Genomic DNA, 14,651 nt, shown 5'->3' with positions numbered 1-14,651 from the left:
TAAGGAGCTAAACTTCTGGTAAAATAAGCTAGTACTAATAGAGGAGTTATTAGATAAGCTAATAGGGCCAATTAACTGCCTCCTAATTATAAACCGCATGGCTAATGCCTTAAGGGCCCTCTATAAATAAGCTATAAAAGGAGACCCCGATTTTAAGACGGAGGAAGGATTACTCCTATACTAAGAGCGGCTTATAGTCCCTAACGTTAATAATCTATAGACTAAACTAATCTGCAAAGCTTATTATTAAGTCTCTATAGTATACCCTAGCAAGAATAAGACTAGTAAAATTATTAACTACTACTATTACTAGCCGAAAATAGTTGCAGATATTAATTAATATATATAGAACTGCGAAGACTGCTAAAGAGCTATAATCCTATAGGATAAGACCCTAGGATTACTTAAGCCACTCCTAATACTAGAGCGCCCTTAGCAGTATATCTTTATAGACTTTTATAAACTACCTAGGGACCGTAACGGATATAATATAGTTATAGTTATAGTTAACCGCTTTAGTAAACGCCTATTCTTAATTCCCTATTATAAGAATATTAATATAAAAGAGGTAGCCTAACTATATATCTATTATATCTACCAAATTTACGGACTACTAGATACTATTATATTTAATTATAGGCTATAGTTTATATTAGCCTTCTAGAATAAATTTACCTAAATCTTAAGTATTAAGCTAAAGCTTTCTACGGCTTATTACCCCTAGATAGACGGTTAGACAAAGATTATAAATTAGTACCTAGACTAAAGTCTTAGGCCCATTATTAGCTATTTCTAAAACAACTAGTTTAAACTACTACCCTTAATAAACTACGCGCAAGCAACCCTACCCTATAACTCTATAGGGTTTGCCCCAATTTAGCTAAAAATAGGATACTTACCCTATATAAGCTTAAACTAGAAAAGGCTAGAAGAACCCTAGACTATATAAGAGAAGCTATCCTATACTAAGGCCTAATAGTATACTAAACAATTAAAGGAAGCTTAGATGGTAGCCCGTAAAAACCTAAAAAAAGCTTAAAGGTTAATAGAATAGTAGGTAAACAAACACTATTAAGAGCCCGATTTTGCCCCTAGTAATATAGTCTAGGTTATAATAAGGAATTAGAAAACTAAATAACCTAGCTATAAGCTAGACTACTAGATAGCAGGACTGTATAAGGTTTTTAAGAAGATAGGCAACTTATATAAGATAAAGCTCCTAGATTTAATTAGGGTTTACCCTATTTTTTTGCTAAATAAGTTACGGAAAGCTATAAATAACCTATTACATAAATAAAAGAACAAGCCTCCCCTACTAGTTTAAGTAAACGGCAATAATAAATAGGAGGTTAATAAAATATTAGCCTATAAGATAGTATAGGGAATACTAGGGTACTATATCTAATAGAAGGGCTATAATTCTAACCTAACCTAGTACCCTATGTAGAACTTTATAAGCTGCCCCTAAAAGCTTAAAGAATTCTATAATTAATACCCTAATATACCTAGACCCCTAAAGTACCTAAACAAATAGATGGAATACTAGTATAATAAAGATAATAAGTTACCGGAAGAATATAGGGATAAAAACGCCCTAAAGCCCTAATATAGCTGTCTACTAAATTCTGCTAAATTCTGCTGTTTTTTACCAGTACTATAAAATTTCAGATATTTAGAAACTTTAACCGCCGGTTAAAGTTATTTAATTAGTTAGATCCGTGCTAAGACTTTTAGCGGCTACTCTTTCTAGTCTAGTGCTTCTACTTAGCCTATAATCGCCCTTTATATATAGTCTAGATATACTTATATCCCCTTTATCTCCTTATCTTATATTTTATAATCCTATATTTATAAGCCTAGTACTACCCTATTTCTAACTAAGCCTAAGGGCAGGCTTNCTTTTAAAGAGGGGGGTGATGTAATGGCGCTATCGCACGTTACCTACTAAATTCTACTATATTCTACTAACTTACGATTAGCCCGCCTAAAGCTAGCGCCTTAGCGGCTCACCCTATATATTTATTTACATCGGTCCTAGCAACCTCTTTTCCTTCTCTTTAGCTTAGTATCTTTGTAATACAGCATTCTATAAGCTTTGGTTTAGAGGTATTTATATAAGCCGTAATATATAAACGAATTTGTAATTACGGTTACTTTAAATTTAGCTAAATCTAATTATAAAAAGCTAAAGAGGATAGCGCTAAAGTTAATATCTAGAGCTAAGGAAGCTGCTATTAGTTTTAATATTAGTAAAGTAGAGCTTATATACTTCTATAGTAAACGTACTACTTATTACGGACCTTATATTAGCAGTAGTATAATATTAGCGACTTCGCTAATCGAGGCATAAGTACGTTAAGGATGGACGCGCAAGTCTATATAATTGGATTGTCTATAAACGAGGATCTAAAGCTAGAAAAAGGAAAGGAAAAGAAGATAACAGGCGTCGTTTATTGTTATAGTGCTGCAATAAAGTAGACTGAATAACTACGTTATGGTATAAAGAGGGGAAGAAGGTGGAAAGGGGGTATTGTATATAAATGGTAGGGCCGGCCGCTAAGTCGCTAGTGGTGGGCTAGCCAATAGTAGGAAATAGTACGAGATAGTATAAAACAGTATACGTCAGGTTAGTGCTGTGATAGTACTCCTCTCCCCTAGACAGTTTAGTCCCCAAACTAAATAAATAACTTAAAAATACATAGTATACAGGGTTGCCTATTTTTTACCGCGAAGATATTAGTTCCGCTTACCGCCCTTAACTAAGCTAATAGCGATTTTCTATGCCGGGCATGGAAAATCCTAATTGGTTGGTTTAGTAAGTAAGGTTGGTAGAACTTTATACCGCCACCTAAATCGGTCTATATGGCGTTTCTTAGCGAGAATTTAGCTAATTAGATAACTTTAACCGCTGGTTAAAGTTCTATAACATCTTAACCACCATAAATTTTAATATAGTAGTCGGCCGTAACTTTAACGTAACTTTTCCTTATCTCGTGCCCAGTCTAGGGGTCTTAGCTTCTTAGGGTGTTGCTTATAAAAACGCTATACAGCTTATTTATAACCCTTTAGGTCTTCCTTTAGCTACTAGGTTATATCCTTATAATATTTCTATTTAATCTTATAAGTTAGGCCCTAGAGGTCTTTATTATATATATTAAGGATTTTTTTAAACTCCTATTTATCTTCTATATTACCGTTATTATTTCTCTTTACTACTCGTCCTTATATATTACGGCGCTCTATAGTATTAATATTTACTTAGCTAGGGATCTTTTTAGTAGCCTAGAGGCGGACCTTAGATATATAAAAGGATTTATTTACTTAGATATAGTCTAGGAGGTTTACTATAACTACTCCTTAGTATACTGCGAGTACGGGGTATAGGCCGTCCTATTTATTATCCCATTTCTTCTTAGGTCTGTTTATCTTTATATTTTCTAAGCTAACTATAACTATATTACCTTCGTAGAATAACGCACTCTTATCCCTACGGGTATTAGCATTATCTTTATAGCGTTACTGTAAAATCCGAGCTAGGGCCTTAAGTTATATTAATATCCGCTTAAAGCGGTTAGCCACAAAGTCTATATAGAAGAACTCCTTCTTTGCTTATACTAATAGTATTAGTAGGCAGGGGCTAGTAGGCTTAATTCTGAGGCGAGGGTTAAAGCTATAGTTTATAAAAAATGGGGAGATGCCTATGCTCTTATTGACTTAGTTATTTGTAGTAAACTTAGCGAGCGGTAGGTAGTTAACTTAGTTGTCCTATATAAAGCTAACGAAAGCATAAAGGTATTTATTTATAGCAGCGTTAATAATTTTAGTTTAGCCGTCTATTTCTAGGTGCTAGGCTAAGCTTAATTATAAGGTTATCTTAAGGCGTTTACTTAATTATTACTAGAAGTCGCTAATAAATTATATACTATAATTAGAGATAATTATGCTTAGTGCACCGTGGAGCTTATATACGTTATTAATAAAGCTATTAACTAGCTCCTCTATTAAGAGTCCTATTACTAAAATAAAGTATTATATTTTAGTTAGGCGGTCTATAATAACAAGGATATATTTATATACCTTACCGTAGCGTTAGTATACTAGTAGCGTTATAATATAATTAATTAAGATATCGGTCTATGGGCGAGCGGGTAATTTTAGTAGTTTTAAAAAACCGGGCGGGGTAGAACGGGGGGTCTTAGTGCGAAAGTATAGGGTATAGTTTTTAATAAAGGTAGCTGTAAACTGGAAGATTCCTAGCTACTAGTATATTTAGTTTAAGAGGTTAAGAGTCTTAACCTAGCTAGGGTAATTAGCGGGGCTACTACTATAAGAGCGATAGGTAACTTCTAGGTAGAGGTCTAGGGCGTTAGGAATAAAGAGACGTTAGCGGAAGTAGATCTATCTATTAATGATACTATATTCTGACTTATTATAACAGAGTAATTTCCTAATCTTCTTTAGCTAATAGTAAGCTTTCTAATTATATAGGGCTGCCACTATATCTCTTATAAGTTCGTTCTCCTAGTATTCTAGCTAAATTAACTTATCTAGTAACTTTTCGGCTATTTTAGGGTCTAGAGCGGCTATAAACTCTATATTGTTAGAGTTACGGGACTTATATAGTAATTCTTCTAAGATTATAGGGTTAACTTTCTAGGGCGGTATAATAACTTAGGCTTAGTAGCGGAGGCGTTTATTATTAGCATCCTTAGGCCTTATTCCTAGTAGCTAGCTTAAGGCGTTAGAGAGCGTGGCTTTACTACTAGGTCTATATATAATTATAAAGTTAAACTATAAAAGGAACTCTGCCTACTAGACTTAGCGCTAGTTTAGCTGCTTAGTAGTTATAAACATCTATAGGTTTTTATAGTTAGTAATAATTTTAAACGGCTCCTTAGTCCCTTATAGCTTAGGATACTATTCCTCTAAAGCCTTAATAATAGCTAAGAGTTCTTTATTATAGATCTTGTAGTTATACTTTAGCGTAAAGTGCTTTACGGGGAAGAATATAACCGGTCTTAATTTTCCGTTATTATTATACTGGGAAAGGACTCCGCTGGAAGCCTAATTTAATACGTCTATCTCTACCACTGTTTTCTTTATATAGTTATAGTATGCTAGTACTAGTGCTAAAGTAAAGGCTCCCTTAAGGGCCTTAAATAATTTGGCTTATTCTAGTCCCTATAGCCATCTAATATCCTTCTTTAGGAGTTTTGTTATAGGTATAGCAATAGCAGAGTAGCCTTAGATAAATCGTTAGTAGAAGTTCGCGAAGCTAAGAAATTATTATAGTTCTTTAATTAATGTTGGGTCCTTTTATTTCTATCCCTTAACCCGTTAATTTGGGTCCTACGGTTATCGATAAGGGACCAGCCAATCGGAGAACCCGGTTTAATGCAGGTGCCCAGTCAAATCCAGTAGCGAATTCTCAAAGGACCCCAACGGGTTAAGGGATAAGGCCTATACCTTCTTAGGGTCTATAGTTATACTATTAGTTAAGATAATTAAGCCGAGGTATTTTGTTTTAGTAGAGTAGAACTTAGACTTATTAATATTAATCTAAAGTCCAGTATTGCCGAGTCTTTGGATAATTTCATTTATATACTTAGTATGCTTAGCGCGTATTTTAGAAAAGATAAGGATATTATTAAGGTAGGCAGTATAGTAGTTGTTAAGGGCGTTATGTAGAATATGGTTAATATAGTTCTAAAATATAGCGGGTGTATTATAAAGGCTAAATAGTATAACTAGCATCTTATAGAGTCTAAACTGGGTAATAAATGCTATAAGCTACTTATAGCCCTCCGTAATCTAGATCCAGTTAAACGTAGCAATTATATTAAGTTTAGTAAAGTAATTAGCACTATAAAGTGCGTTAAGTGTCTTGCGGATTAGTAGCAGTGGGTATTAATTCTTAATAGTAACTATATTTAGGCCTTAGTAGTTATAGTAGATTTATATACCACTACCGGGCTTAGTAGTGAGGAGGAGTAGTATAGCAGCTAGTAAGGTTAATTTGTGGATAAAACCCTTATCTAGTATCTCATTAATCCACTTCTTTATACGCCTAAGTTTAGTAAGTAAGAGTGGTCTATTTTTATAGTATAGGGCCTAGTTTCTAGGGGTAATCTTAATTTTATGGTCCTATAGTTAGTAAGGGGGCAGCTTATCTACGTTTTTAGGGAGGAAGTGCTTAATATATTTACTAAACTCCTTTAGTAGGCGTTATAGAATATCTTCGCGGGTTAATCCTAGTTTACTTTTTAGGAATTTTTTAATATTAGTGTCAACTATCTTCCAATATAAAAGCTTGGGTTTAGTTTTTAGATTTATTTTAAGGAAGTCGTAGAAATAGGGGGGGAGCATTTTACGGGCTTTCTTTATTATATAGTCGCCTTCTACTAGCCGGCGGAAAGACCTTTTTAATAGGTTTGGTACTTCTATTAGGCCTATAGGCAGCTCTTTAAGCAGCTATTAATACTTATCTTATTTAACTAGTTCTACTAGCTCCGCTATATAAATCCTTATTACCTTTATATCTTTTTATTTATAAAACTGGGTAAAATTAATAGTATAAGTGTATTTAATATTGTCTAGGTTAGGGCGTATCTAGTTCTTTAGTGCTACGGCTAGGCTAGTATAGCTTAGTTAGCCTAGGGGGGCGGAAATAAAGCGGCGGCCCTATATAGTACGCGCGGAAGATAAGTATAAGGTTAGGCGTTATAGTAGCGCGGTTTCTATTATTTAGGTCTTAGTAGTTCTATAGCCAGTCCTTACTATAACGCGAGCTATAGTATGCGTATATGGTATATAGCTTAGTTTTAGGTGTTAGGCTAGGCAGCTAGGGTTTAAATAGTGCCTAGGTTAGGGTTAGATTCTTAGTAATAGCGGTATAAAGCGGACCTTCTTCCTTAGTCTTAGCGGGGCTGGCTAGCCCGTTATTTTAGTCTTAAATATTAGGGTAGTCCAGTCTTCTACTATTTTATTTCTTTATAGCTATATAGGCTCCCCTTTATTAGGAACGTCTTTTACTATTAGGGCTTTATATATAGTCTTAGGCACTAGGCTTAGTAGTACTAAGTATCTATATAGGGCGTCCTTACTAACGTTGGTTATCCCCTATAGGAGGTAGTGCCTAAAGTAGTAGTCTAAGTTAAAGCGGATCTTAAGTTTCCTAAAGCTAGGACGGGGCTTATACTTCTAAAGCTAGGGTATACCTAGGATAATTAGGGTAGTAGGTGAGAGTTTAGTAATAAAAAAGAGTATGGCTTTAGTATAGAGGCCGATTAATATTTAGGTGGTAAAGTAGTCCGTAATAAGCAAAGTTAGGATACTATCTGCGAGGCGTAGTGGCCTAAGCACTAGCAGCTTCTTAGTTATAACGTTATACTTTCTTATAATAAACTCTATGTTAGTAAATACTATTATAGTACTACCAGAGTTTACTAGGCTTACTATATTAATATAAACTTAGGGGTATAGGTTATATAATAAGGAGAGTTGGGTTTAAATAAGGATTAATTTTTTATTATTATTTGCTAATCTAAGATTAAGTAGTAGTTTACTAATAAAAAGGACTAATTAATCTAGTAATAGGGACCTAATCTTCTTGTCTTCCTCCTTATATAGTTTAAACCCTTAGATATAACTTAGTCTAAGGGTTTACCTTTTAATAACTAGGGTATAGAGCTGTCTTAGCAAGGTGGTCTAGTGTCCGTCTGGCTAGTAGTATTAGTTTTAGTTTTAGTTGGGGTATAAGAAGATAATACCTCGCCAATAATATGGCCGTATTTATATTTGCTAGCGCGAAGTCGCTAATACTAGGCGTTGTTAACGGGTTAGGCTCCTATATAGGGTATGGTTTAGAGTAACTAAGCCGTAGGATTAAAGGGGGGGGGGTTGTCCGCCGCGGCTATAATAGGCTCCGCGGTTGCCGCGTTTATAATGAACTTTATAGTCGCCGTATCCGCGGTTATTAGTTTACGTTATTTAATAGGGTGGCATTAAAACTAGGTTTACTGTCTTAGTAGGGTTATAGGCATCCTTCTAGTGGCCGGGCAGGCTATAGGTAAGGTATAGTCTATTATTAACGCAGCGCTTACGCTCCGTATCTAAGATTCTATTAAGGTTTATAGGTTCTCTAGTTACTGCTAGGGTTAGGGTTAACATAGGGGTAGGGGCTTAGGTAGGTAGGCGGTAGTTAGCGTTCTTCTTAAGGTTAGCTTAGTATATATAGTTCGCGAGGTTCTTAGCAAATATATCTATCTACTTACTCTAACCTATATAGTTACTATTATTAATTTTATAGGCAAGTCTAAGTACTAGCTCTTCTATCTTTAGAGAAATAAATTTTTAAAGTAGGTTTACCTTCTATTCGTCTATCTTTTTAGCGCGGACTATTAGCTTATTAAGCTCTCCCTTCTAGGACTAGTAATTACGCTCGCCCTAGGGGAAATGGTTAAGCTTATTCTTTGCGACCTAGGTTATATTAAGGACCTTATAGTAGGTAGTAAGGTCTTTAAGTATATCTTCTTTAGTAGGCCATTTCCACGTAGATATATTGTTTGGGTTCTCGTGTATAAGCTTTAGGCCCTACTTAATAAACTTATAGGCCTTATCCTTTAGTATATCTAAAATATAAAGGATCTAGGACTAAACTGTGTTAAAGTAGTCCTAGTCCCGGTTAAAGACTCCCTTAATCTTAATATACTAGGTCTTAAAATTAGCTTATTATTCTAGCGGGGTGCCTTTTCCGCTAAATATTGGCGGGTCTTTAAATCTCCGTTTTTTCTACTAGGTTACTGCCGTTGTTATAGGGGTTAATTATTTTAGAACGGTAATAGTCTCTACCTAAGAGTTAATAGTTCCTATCTAGGAAGCGATAAGGGTACTAAGGTTTTCGTTGGCTTTTTTATTAACGGTGTTTGTATTATATATACACTGTAGTCCTACTTTAATATTGCTAAGGAACTCGTTAGTATAGTTAATAAGGGTAAGGTAAGCTTTGCTAGGCTTAAAGGTTTTAAAGTATAGTAGGGAGCGGCGGATTATCTACGCGATATTAGGGTATATCTTTATAAAGAGGTCTACGAAAACGTTGTAGGGGTTTTAGGTTTCGGCCATTTTGGCGTCGTTAGTGTCGCCTATTTAGGCGCTAGGTAAAAACTAAGGATTGTTTTAAAACTATGCTGGGGACGTATTGGTTTTAGCAGGGGCGTGTATAGGTTGCGATTGCTCTAGGGTAGAGGTTAATTGGCTAGGGTACAGGGAATTAGTGATCGCGATAGGGCGCAAATTAAAGATACTATAAACTGTCACAGTGCTGCAATAAAGTAGACTAAATAACTACGTTATGGTATAAAGAGGGGAAGAAGGTGGAAAGGGGGTATTGTATATAAATAGTAGGGCCAGCCGCTAAGTTGCTAGTGGTGGGCTAGCTAATAGTAGGAAACAGTATAAGACAGTATAAAACAGTATGCGTTAGGTCAGTGCCGTGACATTTATAGTAGGGTTCTTTTATACGGTCCTCTAGTTATATAATCGTATCTCTTTACTAAGTTCTACCAGTACTATAATATTACCCCCCCCCTTCTAAAAAGCCTACCCTTTAGCTTTGTTAGAAATAAAGTAAAAAGGGTAGCTATAATTTTATAATTTCTACTAGGTTCTACTAAGTTCTAATTTTTTTAAATTAGGGCCTTAGGGTATTCCTATCCCTATACTTTTCCGGTAGCTTATTATCTTTATTATACTAGCATTTTATTTATTTATCTAAGTACTTTAGGGGTTTAGGTAAACTAGAATATTAATTATAGAACTCTTTAGGCTTCTGGGGGTAGCCTATAAAATTCTAGGTAGGGTATTATATTAGGTTTAAGTTATAGCATATCTAACTAATATAGTACTTTAACGTTTCCCTTATAAGTTTATAAGCTAGTATTTTTTTTAACTTTCTATTTATTATTACTATTAACTTAAATTAGTAGGGGGGATTAATTCTTTTATTTAGGTAATACGTTATTTATAGCTTTCTATAGCTTATTTAGTAAAAAGATATAGTAAACCTAAATTAAATCTAGGAGCTTTACTTTATACGAGTTACCTATCTTCTTAAGGACCTTATATAGTTCTGCTATTTAATAGTCTAGCTTATAGCTAGGCCGTCCTGTCTTTTAGTTCTTTATTATAACCTAGACTATATTACCTATAGTAAAGTTAGGCTTATACCTATACTTATTTACCTACTATTTTATTAATTTTTAGACTTTATTTAGATTTATATAGGCTACTATCTAGGCTTTTTCTAAGCGCTTAGCGTATTACTAGGCTTTCTTATAAATTAGTTTTTTGCGTATAGTCTAGGGTTCTTTTGGTTTTTCCTAGTTAAAGCTTATATAGGGTAAGTAGCCTATTTCTAATTAGATAGGGGCAAATCCCATAAAGTTATAGAGTAAGGTTATTTGGGTATAGTTTATTAGGGATAGTAGTTTAGCCTAGTTATCCTAAAAGCAGTTAATAAAGAGCCAGAGTCTTTAGTTTAAGTATTAATTTATAATCTTTATCTAACCGTCTATCTAGGAGTGGTATACTATAAAAAGCTTTAGCCTAATACCTAAAATCTAGGTAGAATTGTTCTAGAAGGCTAATATAGACTATAGCCCGCGATTAGATATAATAGTATTTAGTAGTCCGTAAATTTAGAGGATATAGTAAATATATAGTTAGGCCGCCTCTTTAGCATTAATATTCTTATAATAGGGAATTAAAAACAGACGCTTACTAAAGTAGTTAACTTAAATTATAACTATATTATATCCGTTATAGTCTAGAGGTAGTTTATAATTTTTTTATAAAGATATACTATTAGGGGCATTCTAGTATTAGAAGAGGTTTTAATAATTTTAAGGTCTTATCTTGCGGAATTATAAACCTATAGTAGCCGTTATAGTTCTATATATAATAGTTAATATCTATAATTATTTTAGACTAGTAGTAACGGTTACTAATAATCTTATAGATCTTTTTTTTAGGGTAGGCTATAGAAACCTAAGTATATACTTTAGTAATAAGCTAAGTCTATAAGTCCTATTCCTTTACTACTACTAGCCGTTTCTAGTGCTTAAGCAGTTTATTTTTAAGGGACTATTACTAAGTAAAACCTAAGTAGATAGTTATATAGCTATAAGGTATAGGCAACCTAGGGGTAACCTAGAGGTAACTTGCCTATAAGGTACGTACATTATATATACCTAGGAAAACCCCTTTCTTACCTCGTATATAGACTCCTCCTTTTTCCTTAAGGATTTGTCTATCTATATAATATACCCTATTGTTCTATTAATTGGATTCCCTATCTATATCTTTACCTTATATTTAAATCCTTACTAAACCCCTTAGGAGGATAGCTAGTTTAATTTTTCTATAATGCCTTTAAAAAGAAGACTAGTACCTATACCTAATGTAATAAAGCCTTATAGGAAGTACTACGGTGGACTTATTAATAGGCTAGGTATATAGGTAATAAATAAGTTAATAATAATAATATAACTAGTAGAGTGGTTACCTAATAGATTAACTCTAATTATATTCTAAGATTTACTATAAAGAAGAGAACTATCTTAGTAGGAACTGTAGTCCTTTAAATATATAATACTGTGCCTAAGAAATATACTAAGTACGCTAGTATATTATATTTCTACGTTCCTATATTCTTACGTTCCAAACTTATAATATAATTAGCTATATAACTTAGCTACCCCTTATCCTATAGCTTAATTGGTTCCAGCGCCTCCTATACTATCTTAACTAACATATTTATATATCTTTTTAGTAGTCGTACTACTGCTAATATAAGGTCTATAATACTATCCCCCTCTTTATCTTTGTCCTTAAAGGTATCTCCTATCTTTAAGTTATTTATTAGAGGTATAATATTCCCGTTTTTAATTTAATAACCTTTATTAGATTCTTTATGTTTAATCGTTATAATTAGCTAGTATTATTTATTCTTTTACTTAGTAAAGTTATACCGTCCTATTCTCGTTGTGTAGAGAAGAAGTTAGTATATATTATAATTGCGGCTTTATTTAGTTACTAACCTTCTTTTTATACTAAGTATACGCGAGCAAATATACGGTTATCTTATAACGTTTAATCTGCCTTTAATGCTAAATATACACGTCTTATAATTCTATATAATCTCCTTATTCCTTATCTAATTTATCTTAGGGTCTCGCGTATTAGTAGCGGCTAAAACCCTAAAAAGTAAGCTAGCTAAGGTCCTTATTAAAGTTTAACGTTATTCTAATAAAGCGTCTTAGGCCCTAAAAGCTTAACTAAAAGCTTATACTTAATTATCTTATCTAATAAAGGGTTATAAAAGGGTGCGCTTTAAAGAGTTATATTTAGTTAAGTAAGGTCTCTCTAAGCTTAAGGCTAAGGAGGCTAAAAAGGATTCTAATTAAAAAGAGGCGGAAATAACTTATACGCTAGTAGTAGATCCCCTAAATAATTCTACTTATTTATCGCCTTTAACTAATTTTTTAATTTTTAGCTCCTTAATATTACCTAACCCGTTCTCTTTTAATACTCCTATACCTTTTCTATAAAATTCTTTATGTTCTATAGTGGTTCTTAGGTAGTCTTATTATAACCTATCTACTTTACTTTATACTATATTTTATTATTAATATCCTTATAATTAATAATCTTTAAAACCTGCTATTTGTCTTCCTTTTATCCTCTATATATATCCGCTTTATAAACTAGTAGCTCTATATTTTTATGCACTGGCTCTAGTATTATAATATGCTATATAGGGTAGATTTTTATTTTTATTTTTACTAGTAAGTTAAGTCTATATATAACTTTTAATATCTTAGCTACGATTTTAAATAGTCCTAGTCTAACGTAATTTAACTTCTTACTTAGTTATTAACTTATAAAAGTTTTATATTGTAGCTAGAATATATTATATTATAATAGTAGATATATTATAAGGGATGCTAAGGCGCTGGTGGCAAGCGAGCTAATGGCGATTTTCCATCCTAGGGATAGAAAATTATAATTAGTTGACAGAAGCCATGGCAGAACACGCGAAGAGCTTTATTCTTCATAACGCGTAAATCTAAAAGAATTAATATCTATCTATAACACCGTATAGTATATATTATTGTAATATATATATTCTATACGTTATTAAAGCATACTAATACTGATTAGTAAGCGCGTATAGATTAGGAAACACGCAGATAGCTTAGAAGATAGTTATACTTATCCACCTTTTATATTAGCTTATTTTAGTTAAAGAGAAAAAGAAAAACTACCTAGGAGTACTTATCTGGTATCCACAACAACTACTAAACATCTTATTCTATTTATTTTAAAAGACTACTGCGTAGAACACCTTACCCTACTTAACTAACTCAAACCGCCTCCTTAACCACTTCCTTAACTACCTCCTTAACCGCCTCCCTAACTATTCCCCTACTTTTATTCTATAAATACCCTTACCTACCTAAATAATATATAAAATATAAGATATTAGGAACAGAGAAAGACTAAAAGGAAAAAGTAGCTAAATAGGAAGATAGAATTAACCTAATAGAAGTTACTAAGGATAAGCTAACCAACTATATATAATATAAGATGTACGTATATACGAAGATATATAACTAGCTAGACTTAACACTCTAGGAATCATTCTAGGGAGATTTTAAGGACTTTATGGTTAATATCTTTACGAAAATCCCCTTATACTAGCTTTAGCACCTATATAATTATCTAAATATTAGAGGAGTATAGGTTAATACTAACTATAAATGAGGTAAATTACTCCCTTAGTCCTTATACAAAATAGTATAAAAAGAGAACTAAATAGAATAGACTAGAGAAGAGATAAACGCACTTAAGAAAAAGTTTAATACTAGCATTAAGTTAAGAAGTATTTAGTATTATAAGACACATAAAACTCTAGAAGAGTATTAAGTAAGATATTCCCCAGTGCCTATACTTTCTACTATATCTTAATTTATAATTACTTTTACCTTTATACTATCTATTACGCCTTAACCTATAATAATAATATAGTAACTCTATAAATAACCTATGGACAAGGAAAACCGCCCTATTACTATAACTGGCTATAAAAAGGAAATTGTAAATGTAGCTAAGATATATATAGAGAAGCAGAAATACGGTGGCACAAATAAAAGCCTTAACTATAAATTAACAATATTTTACGACATCTATAATTAAGCGGATGTACCCTAAAAAGCTTACCTTAAGGTATTCCCTACTATGCTAAAAGGACTAGCTTTAGACCGCTTTTATATAAACTAACTATTCTACCTACTATTTGCTAAAGCTTACGAACACCTTTAGAATTTCTTTAAAGGACTAGGATTTTAACGTAAGAATCTAGACGAATAGAATACTATTATACTTATAATAGTAATAGTAGGAAATATAGATAAGCCTATAAGCGAATGTCTCTAATTGCTAATTTATAGACTTCGTTAACTATAGTATAGCCTTAGACCTACCTTATAAACTATAGACTTCCTCTATAATAAAATTATTATTTCTTACTAGGGAATACTAGTATATAGATATACAGTCTCTAACCTACCGGATAACCTTAGAGCCCTTAT

The sequence above is a fragment of the Cenococcum geophilum genome (assembly GCF_001692895.1).
Source record: "Cenococcum geophilum 1.58 unplaced genomic scaffold K441scaffold_13, whole genome shotgun sequence".
NCBI lineage: Eukaryota > Fungi > Ascomycota > Dothideomycetes > Gloniales > Gloniaceae > Cenococcum > Cenococcum geophilum.
The sequence above is the reverse complement of the archived record's forward strand: the minus strand, read 5'-3'. Positions refer to the sequence as shown.